A 21,185-nucleotide genomic window follows, 5' to 3' on the forward strand; every position below is an offset into this window, starting at 1 on the left:
TTTGGGGTTTTTAAGATTTTAGACAAGAAATATAAATGGCAAAGAAAATAAACTAACAACTAGCAAAGCTCTTGGCAAGATATGAGAACTAGAAGTCCTATCCTAGTTATCCTTCTCAATTGTGATGAGAATTGTTCATTGCTACCACTTAGTTAACCCTTACTAAATAAAGGAGAGTCAAGTGGATGAATTAATTTGATTCCTCAAGTCCTAATCAACTCCTAAAGGAAAGACTAGCTTTAGAGGCATTCAAATCAATTAGCAACTTCTAATTATCAATCAACAAAGGAATTAGATAACTCAAGAGTCATTAATTACTCTACCTAGGCCAAGAGGAACAAAACCTACACTAAAATTCAACCAAGCATTTCATCAAACACTTGGAAGGTACAAAAGAAAAACATAGTAAATCAATAACAAGAATGAAATCTAACAACAATTATTGCAAAGAATTAACAACAACAATCAAGGAAATCACAATTATCATGAATTACCTCAAATTGCATTATTGAAAGAGGAAATAAAAGAACAACAATCTATCCATAACAAGATGAAGAATCATAAGAAGTAAAGTACATAACTAGAGAGAGAAAGAGGAGAAGATTAAGAATTGGTGAAGGAAAAGTGAATCAAAGCATGAATTAAACCTAGATCTAAGAAGAGAGATTAACCTAAACCTAATCCTAATTCTAGAGAGAAGTGAGAGCTTCTCTCTCTAAAACTAACTCTAAACTAATCCTAATTATGCTATATGATTCCCAGATGTCTTCCCCTTCAATCCTTGATCTTTTTATTCCTTTCTCCTAGCAATTGGCACCAAAATGGGTTCAGAAACCCTCTCAAATCGCCAGGCACGTGTTGCTTTAATGAAGTCATGTGCGGTCATCGACACGTGCGCGCACGGTACGCGTGCGCGTCCCTGGTCGATTCTGTAATGTGGGCGCGGGCGCCTTGTGCGCGTGCGCGTGCATGGCTGACTTTGCTTCTTTGACTTTTTATGCTTCTCTCCACTTGTATGCTTCCTTCCTTGCTTCCTTTGATCCATACCTAGCCTATTTCAATCCTGGAATTACTAGCAAACACATCAAGGCATCTTATGGGATCAAGGAGAAATTAGAATTCATCAAAATAAGGCTTAAAAAGCATATTTTTACACTTAAGCATAAATATGGGAGAGATTACAAAACCATGCTAATTCATGGGCTAAATGTGACAAAAGGTTATCAAAATACTCTAAATTCAATACAAGATAAACCCTAAAAATGGGGTTTATCATCACCCTCCATACAGAATGCGACGTTGTTGCTCGAAAAGGAGCAGCTAACAACCATGTGAATAGCTGTCATAAATAAGATGCGAGTTTTCGGGGGAAGGGTAACGTAGAAAAAAAATTAGAAATTTGTGAATCTTTGATCTTACTCGGTCTTCTTTTGCTAAACAGTAACATCCAATCACAAACTACACGAAAGTTAACACTTTTTCATGCCAATCTACTGGAAATCCTTATTTTGATTTTGATCTGGTTAGGCATTCCCGTCATTGCCTATTGTGCCGACAGGGATGCAGCCGAACCGTCCCATGAAGGAGACAATGACTACCAGATCCCTATTTGGAAGGCTCCGAGCCCTGGGGGTCCGGTGGATATCCTTCTTATTCCAGACAGTTCAAGTCCACTATCACTCTCTCTACAAGACCTACTTCCCTCAATCAAGGAGGGGGACAAAGCTGCGACCCAAGTGCGAACGGATCTATCTCAAAAGCCCTTGTTTTTCATCCTAGAGATCCCACCGTACTGCAGCAGAAAGGTTCAACCTAGTAAAATTCTGAAAATCCACTAGCTATGGAGGAGGCTGAAAATCTACTGATTAATTCATTTCACGCGCTTTATAAATCAGATTTGGAAGAAACACCCCAAGTTATAAAAAGTGCATACGTATAATGTCCAAACAATTTTGGAAACCCCTACTAAGCAGTAGGGTGAAAGAAAGAATTAGGTAGCTCACCATCTAGTGAAGTTGATTTCCTTGTCTTTGATGATGAAGATTGAGTTTCACACCCCACTTGAAAGCTTCATCTTTATGACATATATGCATCCCTCTTTCAGCTTCATTCAATGCCAGCATCTTTCTCAGCTGCAAGAAGATCAACTGCATTGCTAAGCTCCAACTCTGCTCCTTTCCTGAGTTCTTCTTAGTACCCTTTAATGAATGGAAAGATGAAATGGGAAGACCTCCTTACCCAACCAGTCGAGCAGTTTGCAACTCCGATCCCTAACCTAAAGGTCAGTTGGAAACTCCCGGTCTAACAGCGTATTGTCCCATCTCCTAGCTCAAATGTGAAGCAGTTTGGAATGAAACCTCCTTCCTATTCCTATGGTCGAGTGAGCTCTTGCTTCTCTGTTTCGAGTCGCCCTTTCTTACCAGATATTGGATTCCCTTTCAAAAGATGCCGAGCCAAGATTAGGTGATTTTCTTCCTCTAGTTAGGCATAGTCCAAATTAGCTCGTCAGTGGTAGAAGCAGGTTCATCGGCTTAAGCCAGTCAATCTATCCAAAGAGCCTACCCTACACCTCCTAAAATAGATTCAGCTCCAGCTGCGCTTTGCTGATTTCTTTCTCAATCATGAATCTGAACTTGCCACTTTCATCACGAAAGATGCTTTCTCAGTATCTATTCAATTCGGACTTCATGTTCACTTCAGAAATTAAGCTAATAAGGCCTAAAGCTGAGCGACGAGTCCACTGGCATGAGAATCAAGCGAAGTAGAGCGATAAGCACACTATCGGTTGATCCAAGCTTAACGACAACTTCCATTCCTGGCCCAGAAGGAAAGAGACAAAAGCAATCCCTTGCTCCATCAAAGGAAAATGGGCTGCCCTTAGAAAACCATGAATCTTGACCCTAGTAAAGGTAGTCGATGAGAGAAATAGGTGGTTTCCAAAGGATAGATTCATTGTATATGACGCTTTATCTGTATTGGATGGATGCCTTTGCTGTGGAGAAGGATTTTTTTTTTCAAGTCTTCTTTTCTTTGATCGCTTAAGTCCTTGACTTGAACACTTCGCTGAAATCATGTAGAAGAGATCATCCCTTAGTGGACTGATTAAACCTTTTAACATATCTTGTAGCCCTTAGACCGGTCTCCCCTCATTCATGCTTCAAGGCCTATTCTTTTGGATATCCTTATTCCCCTTTTTCCTAGAACATCCTTTTATTCTAATTGATGGGACTTCTGTCTAAAATCCCTTGACCTAACCTCTCCTTGACTTGCCGCAGCCAAGTCTTCCCCAACCTCTCTTGATGTTCTTGGTGAGCTAGCCTGTCATCCACTGCCCCAACTGTGATGGTCCCCTTCAGCTAGTTCTTTCACAAGTGACCCTGTCTTCCATCGTCTGCTTCTTCCAAATGGTTTTGTCCCCTAGCCAAGTGATTCTTTCTTTCTTCTAGTAGGTACTTTAGAGGTCTTCAGCCCCATGTTCCACAGATGGACAGCCGGGACAGGACCGGGTTCTATCTCATGATGTTGCTGCTACATTCATTTAGTCGAGCAAGGTCTTCCCTTGTCTTCTATATATGGATGGATCTTCTTAATCTTGAGGTCATGGGCTAACTCGAATGTAGGGAGAGGGGTTCAAGATGCCCTTGTCTAAGTCTGTCTATTTCTTTGTTTTAGCTGCTTTCCTGAAGCAAGGAATTAGCTTCCTTCATCAGCCATCCCTTTCAAACAAAAAAGAATGATTGAAGTTTTTCTATTTGGAATTGTGTTAGGACTAATCCGTATTACTTTGGCTGGATTATTCCTAACTGCATATTTACAATACCAACGTGGTGATGAATTGGACCTTTGATTAATTAACATCTCGTTTTTTTAGTGATGTTTCTTGACCTCCTATTTCTTTTATTTGTTTTAACCACAATCCCCGTGAGGTCAAATTCAGCCTTTAAACTACTGTTTAATTATTTTATTGTCATTCCCAATATAACAATAATGGAATCACACTGTAAAATTTGAACCTACGACATTGGGTTTTGGAGACCCACGTTCTACCGAACTGAACTAAGAGCGCTTATTATTTATTTTTTAATAATATAATAATATTATATTAATAAAATATTATTAAATTTTAAGTGACCCCAATACATCTTGCTTGTATATACCATATATATATATATATAACCCCCAATTTGAATCGGTCTCAATTGATCCCTTATTACTTCTCCTACGATAAGTATTAGTTCGAGATAGGGATGACAGGATTTGAACACGTGACATTTTGTACATAAAAAAATGCGCTACCAAGCTGCGCTACATCCCTTTCAATTGGTTTTCTGTGACATTGTAAAGAATCTTTGTCTTGTTTTTCATATTTCTCCATTGTATATATATTATATAGAGTAAATAGCCAAATTGGTCCCCGAAAGATAGCCCGATCTCCAAATTGGTACCCGTAAGAAAAAGATAATAAAAATTGTCTCCGAAAAATTTAAAATTGGTAACGTTAGTCCTTCCGTCAACCTTCTGTGAATTCCGTTATTGACACTATTAACTTTTGCTTATGTGGCTGTTAGTGTGGCATATCAGCATGCCAGCTTGGCGCAGAGTGGATGGTGACAAGATATGTTTCGATATGTATGTCAAAGTAGTCCTAGGTCATTAAACCCTAATCCCCTTTTCGCCTGAAGTGCCATTGTTGCTGCAGCTTTAGATTGATTTCTGGGGAGGCCGAAAATTGTTGAGTAACTGCAGGATGGGTAGCGTAGGTAGGGGTCGCAGTCGACAAGTGTCGCAATCACACAGAAGCCATGCTTTGAGCTCTTCGCTGCGGTGGCGGAGGAAGAACTCTGAGCAGGTGTGCTTTTGTGGGTTGAAGACAGTGATCAAGAAGTCTGGGACAAAAGAAAATCCTGATAGATTGTTCCATGCTTGTCCAAGATACCGGGTGAGTTATGAATGTAGTGTTGTTGAAACTTCTAATTATTTGAGTGGGATTTTGACATTTTTGTACCGTAACGTTGTGTAGAAGGGCAGCCACTGCAATTACTTTAGGTAGGCTGAGGAGACGAGTATGAAGGAGTAGAGCACTTAGGAGATGTTAAAACTGATGCAGAAATGGAGAGTGAAACTGTTTTTTGAACCATAACATATCATGGAGAATGATGAGCTTAGAAGCTGAAGTTAGAGCACTTAGGATGCAACTGTATTTTGGATTAATAGTTGTGATTGTGGTTTTTATGATTATGTGTATGTTCTTTAGTGGGAAGTGAAGCACTTATTGTGAACAGGTGGATGTTGTGAAACTTGATAGTTTGTTGTTGTTGTGAAAACCTTTTATGTTCATGTTTCTTTTCTTTACTAGTAAAAGGGTTATTTACATGCAACATTCTTGTTGATCATAACATAATATAAGCAAATTAGAGTAAGCATAATAAAAATTAAGTGAAGTAGGAATAGTATAACATCATGAATGGTGTACTAGTTTCCATTGTCTCAGATTCAAATAACAACATTATTTTAACATGATAATAATAGAAAAGGTAGTAGCTGACAGTCGAATAGCAGTATACCATAAAGGGCTATACAAAAAATAGGGCTATTGAAAATACCACAACTAACACATTGTTTATAAATGGTAAAATTTGGCTCTGACAAAATAACAGATACTAATTGCCTTATAATTTATGTCTGCAAGTCTTGAAGTCATTCCATGTCTTTTTTTCTGGGAGGTTTGAAACCCGGAGTTGGAACAAATGTCATGAAGCTGGCAAGTTTTTTGTCTATTGCGGAGCTGGTACCCTTGATCGTTTCAGCAGATACAACAACTGGTCCTGGAGAGGCATTTTCCTTTGCCCTGGCCCTGGTGACATGGAGTTTTGGAGGCCTTCCTCTACCTCTAGTCTGCATCAAACAGTCATCAGCATTGTCTCAAATAAAAACGGCTACAAGTAACTAATGCTCAATTTAAAACTGTTCAGAAGATAACCTAAGTAACATTGGTTGAGGTTTGTGAATGTTGTGTCAGTGGAAGCTCAGCATGCTGAGTAATAGAAATTTCAGTCTGTTCATCTACTGCAGTTGATACTACTACATGTAGTGTATGTATGGACTCAGTGTGATCTACATTTTCTGCTTCCGGACCAGGTGCAGGTTGTGGTGGTGGAACAGCAGCAAGCTGCAACTGCATTACCCTTGCTTTCTCTTGAGCATCGTCTTGCTTTTTCTTGCTGCAAGTTCTCTTGTTGTGGCCCACCTTTCCACAGTACATGCACCGAATTGGAGCATACTTCCTTTTCATTCTTGTCTTCATGCCAGTGGGTCCTTCAATCTTGTCCTTCCTTCTATTTGTTGTTGGTCTTCCTGGTTTAGGTTTGATAGGAGGTGGAACAGGTGCATGAGAACCAATTTTCTCCCATAAATCTTGTTCCTTGACGGGATTAACATTGAATTGGTATGTTCTTCTATACGCCTCCATAGTCAACCATTCGTCGCAATACTCCTCAGGGCTCTTATCATTTTTTTCTTGAATGGCTGATATTGCGTGCATACAAGGCATTCCTATATATTTCACAAAAAATTATTTCATTCAGTGAAGTATATATCATGGTATGCATTTGAAAGAAGAAACCAGTTATGAATTCAACCTGTCAACTGCCAAAACCTGCAGGAGCAGTATGGTTCCCCAAATCTACCACCATATTAGTTGGCCATCCTTGAACTTCGTAGACTTCCTCTTTTGCATCACTCGACCAGTAGGGAGCCCAGTTTTTGGATAACTTAATAAGAGATTCTAGCCTACTTTGCTGAACTGGAGTAAGTATTCCTTGATAAGTCAGAAGCTTCAGTCTGTTTTCAGACATGCTTTTCATAACCATTCTTCGTACCTCCTCTGCCAGGCTCAGAATAGGCTTACCTCTGTCATGCTTGGTCTTTGCATTGAAGGATTCACAAGCGTTGTTGCAAATATTGTCTATCTTTGGCCCTTTACTGAAATGAGCTTTGGTCCAAGCTTCCTTCGGCCACTTGGCTAAGTATTCCCAAGCTTGTTGATTAATCATCTTGATCCTAGTCATATTCCTTTCAAACTCAACCGGGGTCCTCAATCTTGCACACTTCCAGACCAAGTCCTTTAGCTCCACGTTGCCCCACTGTTTGGAGAAGTTCCTCCACAAATGCCAGACACAAAATCTGTGTGGTACTGCTGGGACGAGTTCTTTGACAGCAGGTATTAACCCCTGCACAAATAGTCAAACCCGATAAGATTCGTAGTAATTCTAGTCCTCAGAGAATCATCATTAAATCAAAAAAGTCCTTAAAAATCAAACCGTAAACCAAATTGGTCCTCACCTTTTGCATGTCTGAAATGAAACACGAGTTCTTTGCCTCATAATCTCCCAGGTCTGAGAGGAGTAGCTCCAAGAACCATTTCCAGTTCTCTTTGTTCTCAACATCAATAATTACATATGCAATCACAAAAATGTGATTGTTTGCATCTTGTCCGCATGCAGTGAGAAGCTGTCCTCCATGTAATGTTTTCAGGAATTCCCCATCTAATCCTATCAGTGGCCTACAACCTGCCTTGAAACCCTTCTTACAAGCATCTAGACAGACATAAAAACCTCTCGAACTGAGGCGGATTATCAGTAATGGGAATCACATCAACCTGAACGATGGAACTTGGGTTGGCAGTTAGTAATTCATTTGCATAATCCCATATCAACCCATATTGTGCAATCTCATCCCCTTCAACTATCTTCCTAGATGCCTTAAGAGCTCTGGTAATGCATGAACTATTCAGCTCACGTTGCACTTCCTAACAAACCACTCATACACCTCCCTATGCTTCATCTTAGGGTTCTTCCTAAGTTTTAGGTATAACTTATTCACAATCCATTCCAATGTAGTAGCTCTATTTTTTCGCTTTCTTGCACAAGTATGATTGTCAACTAGTATTTTTATCTGCCAGAAATTATCACTGGGTTGTGTCTACAATATACTACCCATGGACAGTCTTCACACTTACAAACAGCCCTGACCCTAACCTTGTCATTCTTACAGAACCTTATATTCCTACCGCACTGTATAGTATAATCTCTAGTGGCAGCCATGAAATGTTGCTTGGATTTGAAAACCATACTTACCTAAACTTTAGATCACGAAATTTGGCCTTGTCATTATAATGTGGATACACAGATGGCCCTTCATCGTCAGAGTCTAACTCCTGGGCAGAATCTTCTGACTTCCATTCATCTCTATCTGATGATTCTTCCTACAAAAGTTCATCATCTGACTTTGAAATTACATGAAAATAACACAAAATTATAATACCAAAAAAAATAATTGACACAAAAACCCTAAACTAGCAAATTCAATAACTCATACACAATTAATTATGAAATACCTCAATCAGAGCATTCATCAGATTCTATATCCTCATAGATGGAGTCATCAGTTTCAATAGCTTTGTCTCTTATTCTGTCAGTAGCAGGCCTATGCTTCTCTCTGTGATCTACTTTCTTGGCCCTAGAAGACTCTACTCCATCAACTCCACTGTCACTGTCACTACTGTTTAAAGAATCTCCTGCAACTTTTAGTGGCTTGTACAAGCTGTCTTCAGCACTCTCATACGAATCATGAGAGTCACTATCATTATCAACTACAGTTGCCTTCACTTGCCTTCCAGATCTTGTACTGGTTGTGGCTTTCACATTCTTGTTGATCTTATCAGATGCTGTAGCCTTGCCAGAGACTTTAGCAGCCTCAGGTTTACTCCAAGGTTTGGGCTGCTCAATGGGCTTTTTCATGGGCTTAATTTTGGGTTTTCAAGTGGGCCTAGGTGTGGGCTTAGGTGTGGGAGTACGTCTGGGTTGAGAGGTGGGCTGAGGAGTGGGCTTAGCTGTGAGCTGTAGAGTGGGCTGAGGAGTTGGCTTAGGTTTGGGCAGAGTAGTGGGCTTAAGAGTGGGCTGAAGAGTGGGCTTAGGTGTGGGCTGAGGAGTGGGCTTAGAAGTTGGCTGAGGAATGGCCTTAGGAGTAGGCTGAGGAGTGGCTTTAGGTGTGGCTGAGTTTTGGCTCTTTTTTACTGATGTGATTTCTTTGTTGTCTTACAATAATCTTGGGACATTGCATCATTCTGGTCCTTGTTCAGGTTCTCTGCTTCTTCAGGGATAGTTGGCAAACATAGTACATCATCATCATCCTCGCTCATGCAGTCAACTACGTGTGGCTTAGACACTACATGCTCAAAATAGATGTTTATGAGGTGATGATTCCTCCTGTAATCCTTAACCATTGCCAACAGATCAGCGTCAGTTTCTAGCCTCTTCAAGCCATTATCCAACAGCGTTCCAGGCACTTTCCACAAGCAATTGTTCATCTCAGCATATCCCAGCTCCTTATAGTATCCCTTCACAAAAAAAATGTCTAGAGTATCTGAATCTAGACCCATTAATACTTCAGTATTATCTGGTTCATAACACACATAGCCCGATTCATTTGTTTGGAACTTTCCACCATGGTGAAATACAAAGGTCATAGGGGGACCATCCATCTGAAACCAAAGCAACAACACACACAACTGATGGAATTTTTTTCATCAACAGGCAAACCATATTCAACATCAACAACCAAAATGAATCTAAAACACACACATGCAGCTACACAAAACAAAAACATTGTTCTCATGAATCCAAAAACAGGCTAATTCATTCATGGATCATCACCAAAGTCCTAAGCCTGAACACATTCTCCTAAACCCTAACATTGCAAACAGTAACAACGGATTTTCAACGATAATACAAACACATTGATCAGGAGATAAAATATTAATCCCTCTCACAAAATAACAAAAGAAAGCTAACCTACCTCTCACGCAAGGCGATGGAGTGCCCTTTTCGGTAGACCAACGTTGTTGCAAACCGGTCACCTACAACTCCAGCACAATGTCGTCGTCGGTTAAGGCTGGTAGTGGCCGTTCAAAGCTTCGTCTACCTGGAGGAAACAACTAGGAGGAAGGGATTACAGAGGTTTTTTCTTCTCAGAAGAAGGATGTAACTCGAGACGTGTGTAAGGAAACAGGGATGAAAACCCAAGCGTTATAATGGGGAGCAAAGAAAACGACGCCGTTTAAGATGTTGCTGAAAACGTTGTAATGGGGAGCTGCTAAAATGATGTCGTTTAAGGTCTTGCTGAGGTGTCACACTAACGGCCAGGTCAGCATCTATTCACGCCGTTACTCAAACATTGGACGAAAGGACTAACGTTACCAATTTTAAATTTTTCGGAGACAATTTTTATTATCTTTTTCTTACGGGTACCAATTTGGAGATCGGGTTATTTTTCGGGGACCAATTTGGCTATTTACTCATATTATATAATATATAATAATATATAATATAATTAAGAATATAAAAATTCTTATATTTTAATCAAAAAAATTTTAATATAATAATCAAAGAAAGACTTCTTAAGTTAATAAATAATTTAAATAATAATAAATAGGAAATTTCCCTAACATGGAAATCTATTTCATTTTTATGGAATGTTCGGGCAGAAATAGACCCCTTTTTATTAGTTATTAGAAAACAAAAAAGCTATCGAATGAATCGTTGTACATTTCAAATTTGAATTAAGAATTCGGCAGAAAATCCAAGTGGTTATTAACAAAATAACTATTTTTTGATAGTCCTATATAAAATTATGTATTAGAAATTGAAATAAAGAAAAAGGGAGGATTAAAAATGCGAGATCTTAAAACATATCTCTCCGTGGCACCAGTGGTAAGTACTCTATGGTTCGGAGCTTTAGCGGGTCTATTGATCGAAAATAAATAAATTAAATAATAATAAATAGAAAATTTTCCTAACATGAAAATCTATTTCATTTTTATAGAATGTTCGGACAGAAATATACCCCTTTTTATTAGAAAATAAAAAAGTTATCGAACGAATCATTGTACATTTTAAATTTGAATTAAGAATTTGGCAAAAAATCCAAGTGGTTATTAACAAAATAACTATTTTTTATAGTCCTATATAAAATTATGTATTAGAAATTGAAATAAAGAAGAAGGAAGGATTAAAAATGCGAGATCTTAAAACATATCTCTCAGTGGCATCAGTGGTAAGTACTCTATGGTTCGAAATTTTAGTGAGTCTATTGATCGAAATCAATTATTTTTTTTCGGATGCATTGATATTCTCCTTTTTTAATTATAGTTACTGTTGCAGGAAGCGGTGAAGAGTATTTGAAATTGAAAAAAAAAATTCCTCATATTTTGTTTTTTTAGAATTCGAATAGAATAGAATAAGTTAGAAAAAAGAAAGAATAAAAGAAAAGGTGGATTTGTGCTTCGCGAAACTCGAAATCTGGTACATACTTCAATGGAATTGAATGAATAATTTAATTCTATTCTTAATATTAAGAGAATAAGACCAAAAACGGAAATAGAATAGTTAGGTTGGGGACAATAATATCGTTAAGATACTTAAACGAAAACCAAAATACTGTACTGCGATTTAAAAAATTGTTTGAAATCTTTGTTTTGTTTGTATTATCTCAATTTTTTGGTAATATATTAATTGAAACGAAATTGGATTTAGAATTATCAAGTTTTATTTCTTTGTCATTCCCTTCTTTGTCAAATATAAAAATAGATAAGTGAATCCAAAATCAAAAGAAAAGGAGGTTTATGACCAAGAGTAAAGATATCCGAGTAAGGGTTATTTTGGAATGTACCTCACTATAAGAAAAAGCATATTTTTCGACACAAAAAATCGATGGCTATCTTTCCTGTCGATATTTTTCGACGGCTTGTTGTCGATATTTAAAAAAATAATTAAAAATAAAATAATAAAATCGACGGTCCGATCGTCGATTTTTTTATGCTGCATTAAACTCTTCTTTAATTATCGTCATATTATCGACGAAGCAGCAATGAAAAATACTGTTATTTTAAAATCGATAGACATTACGTCTATTTTTATATTTAAAATATCGACACCATTTTCATTAATAAATTTAAATTGTATAAATTACTTTTCAAAACCAAATGAATGGTATACATTTAATATATAAAATAGACGCAAAACACGATACTTTTTTCAAATTAAAATCGACAACAGCACCGTCGATTTTTATTGCTAAAAACCCCAACTCCACGCCTACCTCCCGCCTCCAACTTCAGAAACATAATTTTACCCCCAAATTCCTCACCAACTCTCATTTTATCCTTTTCTTTTCTGCATTCCTCACCAAGTTCAGAAACAATATTGTTAATTTCCGCACCAACCCTCATTTTATCCTAAATTCACCAACCCTTATCTCTGCTGCCGGCGTCACAATTGCGCCGCCGTCGTGCTTTGTTACTGCCATGCTGCTGTCGCTCCTCTTGCTGGCACCGCCGGGGCTCCTTCTCTCTGTTGCCGCTATCGCTCCTCCTACTTTGGTCCTTCTCCGCTCTCTCTCAATTGATGGATGCATTGCTGGAATTTCAACAATGGCCGTTACTGTTCATCTCCCTTCTGATTTTTCCCTCTACTTTTCTTTTTCTCAAATACCAAAAGGTTACTTCTTACTTTGCTCTGATCATAGCTCTCTTTTATTCTTTTTTTTTTCAGTTTCAAAATTTCTTTTTCTTCTTTGGTGTTTCCGACTTCTCCACCGGTTCCTGAGTTGAGAGCTCAATTAAATTCAATTCACCACCGAAGTCAGTACGAGATTCCTATTTGATTGTTTAGCGAATTTATTATTTTTGCATCGGTTTCGCTTCAGTTTCGTGACGTTACTTATTTTTCCGTTGAATTCGTTTGATTCTTATCACTTTTCAATTTCGGATGGTGTGATTTTGATATGATTTTCCTGAACATATTGCTGAGATTTCCGGTTTTCTTTTGTTTTTTTTTTCGGAAAACTAATTTAGTTTAAATGTTTAATTGAATAGGAAATGGAAACAGTTTTTTGTTGTTTTCGGTGATGATTTTGTGATTTCATTTGAATTTGATATGTGGCAGTGGTTCAACGGTTGTGGCTTGTGGGAAGTTATTGGGTGAGTTGAGAAAGCATGAGAAATGGAAATAGGCAGGGGAGGAGGAAGAAGAGGAGGAGTTTGAAGAACATGATGCAGTGCCTGTGCTCAGGGGAGCAGTTGAGACGAGGAGGCATGGATGAGATGGCAGTTCTTTCGTCATCGGATTCTCTTGCCACCAAGGACTATTATTTAGCCACGACGGGCAGCGGCCGTTCTGGCCAGGATGGACAACTTCAAGGAAGGCTGGATGCAGGAAATATCAAAGAAGCTGAATTGTCGTTGCGTGAGGCTGGCTGCTTGAATTATGAGGTTGGATACTGCACTGAATGATTAATTAGACTTTGTAATACGATTTGCTCTGTGTTATTTACTCTAGAAGGATTGCATAATCATGTGTATTTGCTTGCATGTATCCAAGTATTCATCATCTCATGCTTATTTTATTTTCTTCACAGGTATTTTCTATAGTAATGGTTCATCATTGGATGCAATAGCAGATACTAACTGATGTAGTTAGTGGTACTTAGTAAGGATGAATCTTATTATGCAGAATGAACATAAAAAGCGTTTCTGTTTCCACTTTCCACACACTCTTTTTGATTTTGATTCATTTTTTCAGTCGAATTATATGGCTTGGAGATTTGAATTACCGGATAGCTCTATCCTACCGTTCAGCAAAGGCACTTGTTGAGATGCAAAATTGGAGAGCATTATTGGAGAATGACCAGGTACCAATGGTAATTAATAACCTTCTCTTTGTTTAAGTATAGCAGAACCAATGAATCTTATGCTAAGTTTTGTGGCAGCTGAGAATAGAGCAAAAAAAGGGTCGTGCATTTGTTGATTAATAATAACATACATAGACAAGCATGGAACTGGTGGAAACTGGATCGCTCTTCCTCACAAAGCTGATAATAATAACATACATGAACCTTTTTTGTCCCTAGCTAGCTACATAATTAAGATGGTTTATTTTTTATATGTAGGTCTAAAAAGGTGTGGAAAAAGTTGTAGATTGAGATGGCTTAACTATTTGAGGCCTAACATTAAGCATGGTGAATTCTCCGACGAGGAAGACAGAATAATCTGCAGTCTTTATGCTAATATTGGAAGCAGGTATATAGTTATATTGTCCATCATATCCATGTATCTAAAAGAGGTAAAATGAAAAGAGATCTTTGCCTTCTTTGAGTTGCACATGCATGTATCTATTAGATCTAGCTATAGCCCTATCTCCCTCCACAATTAGATAGTTTTTTGAATTTGCAGATGGTCAATTATAGCAGCACAGTTGCCAGAAAGGACTGACAATGATATAAAGAACTATTGGAACACCAAGCTCAAGAAGAAGCTCATGGCTTTGCTTCCCAGTCATCATCATAATCAACAAAACCCACCACCATTCATTTCTGATTAATTAATTAGTTAATGCATATGTAAGTTACTAGTGATATGCACGCTGCACGCATAATTATAATCATAATCAAACTCCTCCTTTTTTTTTTTGTTCTGTTTTGAATATTTTGTGTTTTGAATATTTTGTATTATTAGTGAATTGCAATTTAAACAAATATAAATCTAAGTTTAGTTACTTATTTTATTTTGAGTCTTTATGTTACAGGATTATTTATTCATTGTTTACTCTTTTATACTATTTAAAAGACTATTACTATTTTGTCTTGTTTACTATTTTGTTTGATATTTTGTAATATTTAAAAAGTTTATTTATATTAATTGTTTACTATTTTATTTCTATATTTAAAAGTTTATTTACATTAATTGTTTAGTATTTTTTAAATAGAAAAAAATAATTAAAACATATAACTATTAAAATCGACGGTAGACTTGTCGGTTTTTAAGTTTAAAATAGACAAAAAAAATAAAATAAAATATAGACACAGAATTTGTCGGTATCTAAATAATTAAATCGACGGCAATTGTGTCGATTTTATTGAATCAAATATTAACGGCGAAGTTGTCAATTTTATTAAGCATATTATAAACGAAAATATTGTTGATTTTATTGAATCAAATATCGATAAAAATGGCATCGATTTTATATAATAATATCGACGGCAACGTTGTCGATTTTAATAAGAAGGTAAAATTCTCAAACTCTTATTATAGACAAAAACGCTATCGATTTTATTAAATTATTATCGACGGCTAGGCAAGCCATCGATTTTATTAGAATTTTGAAAAATCGACAAGCTTAATAGTTAATAGCAACCACCTTTCGCCGTCCATTTTGTCGTAAAATTTTAATATTATCGACGGCTTAGTTGTCGATTTGGCCGTCGATTTTAATGATGTTTCTTGTAGTGCCTATTGTGCTCAAAAGAGTGTTAATAAGGAATCGACGGATATTTCCAGATATATTACTCAAAAGAATCGACACAATACGCCCGGTCGATTAGAATTAAGAAAATTCTGTTCTTGTTATTGCAAACATACGATTCATGCAGAGATAAAGAAATAAAAAGCAGAGATAATAATTAGAAAAAAGGATTATTTCTATGTCACCTTGCCAAACAAAGAATATGAAGAATGATACATATTCTAATATTTATATAGATGCATTTTCTAATTTATATATAATCTAATTTAGATTATATATAACATAATAGATAAAATAAATTTCATTGTATAAGTATACATAAAAAAAATTTCTTTTGTTAAGAAATAGAATTCTCGGGATAGGAATAAACAAATTATGGATAAATCTAAATGACTCTTTCTTAAACTCAAATGATCTTTTCGTAGGCGTTTGCCCCCAATCCAATCGGGGGATCGAATTGATTATAAAAAACGTGAGTTTAATTAGTCGATTTATTAGTAAATAAGGAAAAATATTATCTAGATGGGTGAATAGATTGACCTTAAAACAACAACGATTAATTACAATTGCTATAAGACAAGCTCGTATTTTATCTTCGTTACCCTTTCTTAATAATGAAAAAAAGATTCTTAATAATGAAAAAAAAAATTGAAAAAATTGAGTCAACCGCTAGAACTACTACTACCAGTTAAAAAAAATTAGAGTTATTGTTCAAGTGAATTCAAATTGGAATTGAAACATAAATCAAATGTGGATTGATGTTTTGTTCGAAAACAAAAACTATGACAATCAAATTTTGATTGTTGTCTTGTAAGAAAAAAGATAATCTATAATGAAGATTCAATCTTTTTTTATTGAGTCGTGCTTATTCATTTTGATGATTTTATTATATGAATTCTATTTTATCGTACAAATTCCTACTCTACTACCTTTCTGGAGTTCATTCTTGGGAGAATTTTTATTTTATGTTATGATTTCATTGGCAATCATAAGAAGGCAATTTCCCTTTAAGATACCAATTTGTGTTATTATTTTACGATTAAGAAGTAATTGCCCTTATACATATTATACAATAAATTACTATACCTATTGTATTATTTTTTTTATTCTTACCAATTATTGCATTTATTCGATGGATACACAAACCGCGAAACCCTCTTTCTTTTCTATCTTTATCTCTATTAGCTGAAACCAACGCTTTGATTTTCTGTTGATTAACAGTTTGAATAAGTCTTGAATGAACTCCCCGAGAGTTTGATGTAAATAAACGAATTTTTGTCCTATATTTTCAAGCTATATATCCTCGTTTAATTTTGGTCATTGAGTAAATGATACTTTGATGAATAACAATTTGATTTTTTTTCGGTTATTCTTTTTTCCTGTCCAGTCTATTAATAATAAAAATGGATTCTTCCAATGTATAAAGTAAGAATTTCAATGGCTTTGCTTACTATAACCTTCCTGACCACCATTTTTTGCTTTTTATTTAAAAGCGTTTAACCTATCCATATGAAAGTGTATTGAATTTGAGAAAAAATATAGTAAATAAAATAGAAATATATAAAGAAATGGTGGATTCCATCGTTTCTATGATTACTTTTTAAATGGCGAGATCCTCTCTATACACCGGAGCCCCTTCCCGGATTTCATTCATATTATTAACTTGTACAGTTCACACTCTTTGGCTCTACCCATGAAATATCCAGTAAAATAGGTCTTTCACAATGAAATCTAGCTATAAAGTAATGGTATTTAAGTATGCATATTAGCTGGGTAGCTGACCCTTATAGTCCATTCTTTCAAAAAGAAAAATAAAAGTATAATTTTTCTGCTATTTATTGAAAATAAACAATTTTCCTTGCTTAATAGGTAAGCATTTGCTACCCATAGAAAAATTTGTCTCATCTTAAATTGTAAATTGAGGTGATTGAATTTCTACCAACCAAAAAACCGTAAATTTGATACACAATAAAAGAATATATATAGATATCATTTTTTTATTATCCATTTCTAAATTTTATAAATTTTTTTCAGTTAAGATAGTGAAGGGAAGAGCTCCATTCACTATCTTAATTGATACATCGATACTAAAAATATTTTTTTCCTTTTTTGTCTTAGTTTATGATCTGAACAAGTCACACATACACCCTAGTACAAGTTCCTCGGCGCTGAGGACATCCCCGAAGAGCGGAGAATTTTGTGACATTTCAGATTGGCTGTCTTATGTTTCTAATAAGTTGTTTCATAGTTGGCATGGTGAGTCGTATACATACTAAGTTTGTTTAGATCAATCTTAACCTGATGTTTAAAAACCAGTTATAAACTAATTAATAGAAATTTTTTATATAAATATTATAAGTTATAAGAAATCCGATAAGATAATAAGAAGATTAGATAAATAAAAAGAAAAAGAAAATCGTGCGTTTGCACGGAATCATTGCTGCTAATTCGCAACCGCAACAAGATCAACAATTTCGTGGGCTTGAGCTTCTGCTGCTGACATAAAAGCATCCCTTTCCATGTCTTTGAATACAAGTGATACAGGTTTGCGCGTTTTTTGTACATAAACTCTTGTGATAGTTTTGCGTAGCTTTAGTAGTTCTTCTGCTTCTAGAATAAATTCTCCCATTTATGCTTTATAAAAAGAACTAGCGGGTTGATGGATCATTACCCTAATGATATAATAAAATACTAGTTTTCTCTCTGTCGCACGATAAGCGAGAGAGAGGAAAAAGATAGAATCGAACAACCGTACAGGCATCTTTTGCGGATTGCATACGGCTAGGGGTGGCAATGGGTAGAGTAGGGTAGGGTTTGGATCCAATCCTAACCCTATCCGCGGGTTGAAATTTTTATATAAACTCAACCCTACCCTACCCGCGGGTTGAGAATATCTCAACCCTAACCCTACCCGCTCTTAACCCGCGGGTATCCAACCCTACCCGTGTGTTACAGAAAATATACACTATCATTATATAACTTGATGATAATTCAAAATAGAACTGATTTTTATGTAAAAAAAAATATTAAATTATCAATTAATGATTTTCTTTTAGTGGTTAAGAATCTTTTGCATTTAGTGAGAGGTTTTTTATTCAACATCCACTTAAAATATATTTTTATATAAGTATATAACATATACATATATAGAGTGCGGGTTGGTCAGGTAGGGTTGAAGCTCAACCCGCACCCTACCCTACCCGCACGAGAACTCTACCCGCACCCTACCCTACCCACTGCGGATCGAGTTGACAACCCTACCCGATCGGGTGGGATCGGATTGAGTACCCGCGGGTAGGGTACATATTGCCACCCCTACATACGGCTTTTCTATGGAATTGATTTAGACCTTCCATCAAAGAAATAGAACATATACTAGGTCTATCAGACCCAGATCAGCATCAGTAAATGATCCAATAATCATCCTTCCTTTTTTGTTTGAAGTATTTATAAAATACCATGATGGTTCCATTGCTTTATTATTTCGTCTGTTCTTCAGCAATTCCAAAGTGTCTTTTTTTTTTCAAATAGTTAGAATATATATTCTTGCATAACATAAATATTCTTTAAACCTTTCCGATATAAAAATCAAAAACTAAACAGTTTGTGACACTGAAATAGGCTTCCGATAGATAATATGAAATGGTGACTACAGTTTTTTTCATACTACTCCTTCGATACAGAATCAAATAGTTTTTGAAAAAAATTAATATCGAACTCGAAGTGCCATGCTATTATTACTTAACATTTATTTGGCGAAGGCATAGTCTTCTTTTTTTTTTTTAAAGGACTCATTGGCGCCAAGCGTGAGGGAATGCTAGACGTTTGGTAATTTCTCCTCCTGCCAAAAAAAGATCCCATTGAAGCAGCTAATCCCATGCATACTGTCTGTACAGCGGGTTGTACAAATTGCATAGTATCATAAATTGCTATTTCGAGTATTACCCATCCGTCCGGAGAATTTATAAACAGATACAAATCTTTGTTCTCATCCTCCATACTAAGATATATTATAAGGCCAATAAGTTGATTCGATATTTCACTATCAACCTCTTGGCCAAAAAAAGGAGTCTTTCTCTATAAAGTCGATTGATTAGGATAACATTTTATCCTTTAAGAGCCGTACATGCATCTTTTGATGCATACGGTTCACAAAAGATCGCAAAAATAAATCAATGCATAGATTTCAACCCCTTTTTTATTACTTTATGACTTTTTTTAGAATGGACTTTTTAGAATTTCTAACGAAGGAAAAAAGTCTTTTTCTTACAATTTTTTTTTTCAATAAAGAGGACCTTCGAGCCCTTCTTTTATCCATACATATAGAATGTATTTAACTTTTTGAACTAACTCCTTATTAATGTATTGTTTTCATCGAGATCGAATCTAAATAAAATTAAATCACAATGTAATTTTCTTGTTTCTGAATGGGTTTATTCAATTCTTTTCTTTTAGATTTTTGTTCTACTTTGAGTAAAAATATGTCCAATTCTTATTTGCACATATAGGACAAATACTGCAATACCACATCTTTTTCCTTTTGTTACGCACCCCCTGATTCTGTATTTCTTTTTTCACATATATGACATGCTAGAAGTAGTAATCCTTGGTATATTATTCAATTGGGTTTGTCTAAACAGAGTCTGGATACTTCATTTTTTAAGCCAACCATAAATAATTTAAAATTGAGAATACTACTTTGAATACCCCCTAAAAGACTAAAAGATCGATCTAATTGAATTTCATTACACTTCACGCTCCAGATTTTTGACGATTCAATCAATATTTTTCGGGATGAAAAAGAGAATACCTCAATCGAAAGTTTTTTCATTACAAATAGATGGATGACTTTATATTAATAATACATTAAAATTAATTTTTTTTACTGTCAAATATAATTAAGTTGCATCCTTAAATATTTTTTCTCTCAAATAGTGTCTGCATCTTCAAAAAATATATTTAATTATATATTAAATTTGTAAGATCAAGTAATTTTGTGAAACTAACTATTCAATAATAATGTTGCATTACTAATCAAACCACCAAATATTATATTAAAATTTCATAGGATAGATACATCTAGAGTTCATCAGTAGTTTATTTGGGGGGAAAAATTACTGTGTAGACATCTTTATCAGTGCACTCCTTAACCATATATAACTCTGCATCTCTATTATCTATTAACAAAGAGTTTTCTCCCAACCATAATAACAGTCAACGAATTATTATGGCCAAATCACTTGAAGCCTTTGGAATGCGGAGCAATTGAGATTCTAAAATACGACGCAGCTCCACCGTGTGAGGGTCATCATTCTTGTTATTCAAAAAACAAATGCTGAGCTTCGTCAAAATTGAAGCAGCTCTGATGAAATAGGAGCATGCATAGAGTTGGCTGCTTGTTCCTATAAACCCATTCATTTCCACTTCCCTGAGGCTGCTTCTGAAGCAAGTTGGCACTGGCAAACTCTTCCTGTCCTTAAGATCCACAGCATAAGGGGCTTCATATTCCTGCAAACACAAAAAATTATTATTATTATTATTATTATTATTATTATTATTATTATTAAAAAATGAGGAGAGAGAAAGTGGTTAGGATATTTTTGAAATTGAAATCTGAATTTTTATATAAAAAAATTCGAAATTGTGGCTTAAAAATAGTTAGAGAAGATATTTTTTTTGAATTTTGAATTTTATGATGAAAGAGAAAAACACACAAAAGACACAAGACTTAAAATTTTTAGATCTAATCCTCCTTGTTTTCGAAAATTTTGGAGGGAAAACACCAAGGAACACCAAACTTAAAAATTTTAAGATCAAAACACAAAGAAG

General features: G+C 35.5%; 1 protein-coding gene and 1 non-coding gene across 9 annotated transcripts in view; one reads left to right on the forward strand and one right to left on the reverse strand.

Moving 5' to 3' along the window:
• Positions 1 to 21,185, reverse strand: part of LOC107466700 (putative F-box/LRR-repeat protein At5g54820) — a 63,964-nt gene that overhangs the window by 39,379 nt on the left and 3,400 nt on the right. The gene's annotated exons all lie outside the window — the stretch shown is intronic.
• Positions 12,164 to 14,545, forward strand: LOC107466701 (uncharacterized). Of its 8 annotated transcripts, XR_008002681.1 has the most exons (7): positions 12,164 to 12,493; positions 12,609 to 12,697; positions 13,002 to 13,327; positions 13,474 to 13,544; positions 13,638 to 13,746; positions 14,005 to 14,134; positions 14,288 to 14,544. It is a non-coding gene; the product is annotated as an uncharacterized LOC107466701 (transcript). The 8 variants fall into 8 exon arrangements; XR_008002682.1 differs by having other exon boundaries at positions 12,164 to 12,697; positions 13,474 to 13,537; positions 13,638 to 13,755; positions 14,288 to 14,545; XR_002367644.2 differs by having other exon boundaries at positions 12,164 to 12,701.

Source organism: Arachis duranensis, chromosome 9, assembly GCF_000817695.3.
Source record: "Arachis duranensis cultivar V14167 chromosome 9, aradu.V14167.gnm2.J7QH, whole genome shotgun sequence".
Taxonomy (NCBI): Eukaryota; Viridiplantae; Streptophyta; class Magnoliopsida; order Fabales; family Fabaceae; genus Arachis; species Arachis duranensis.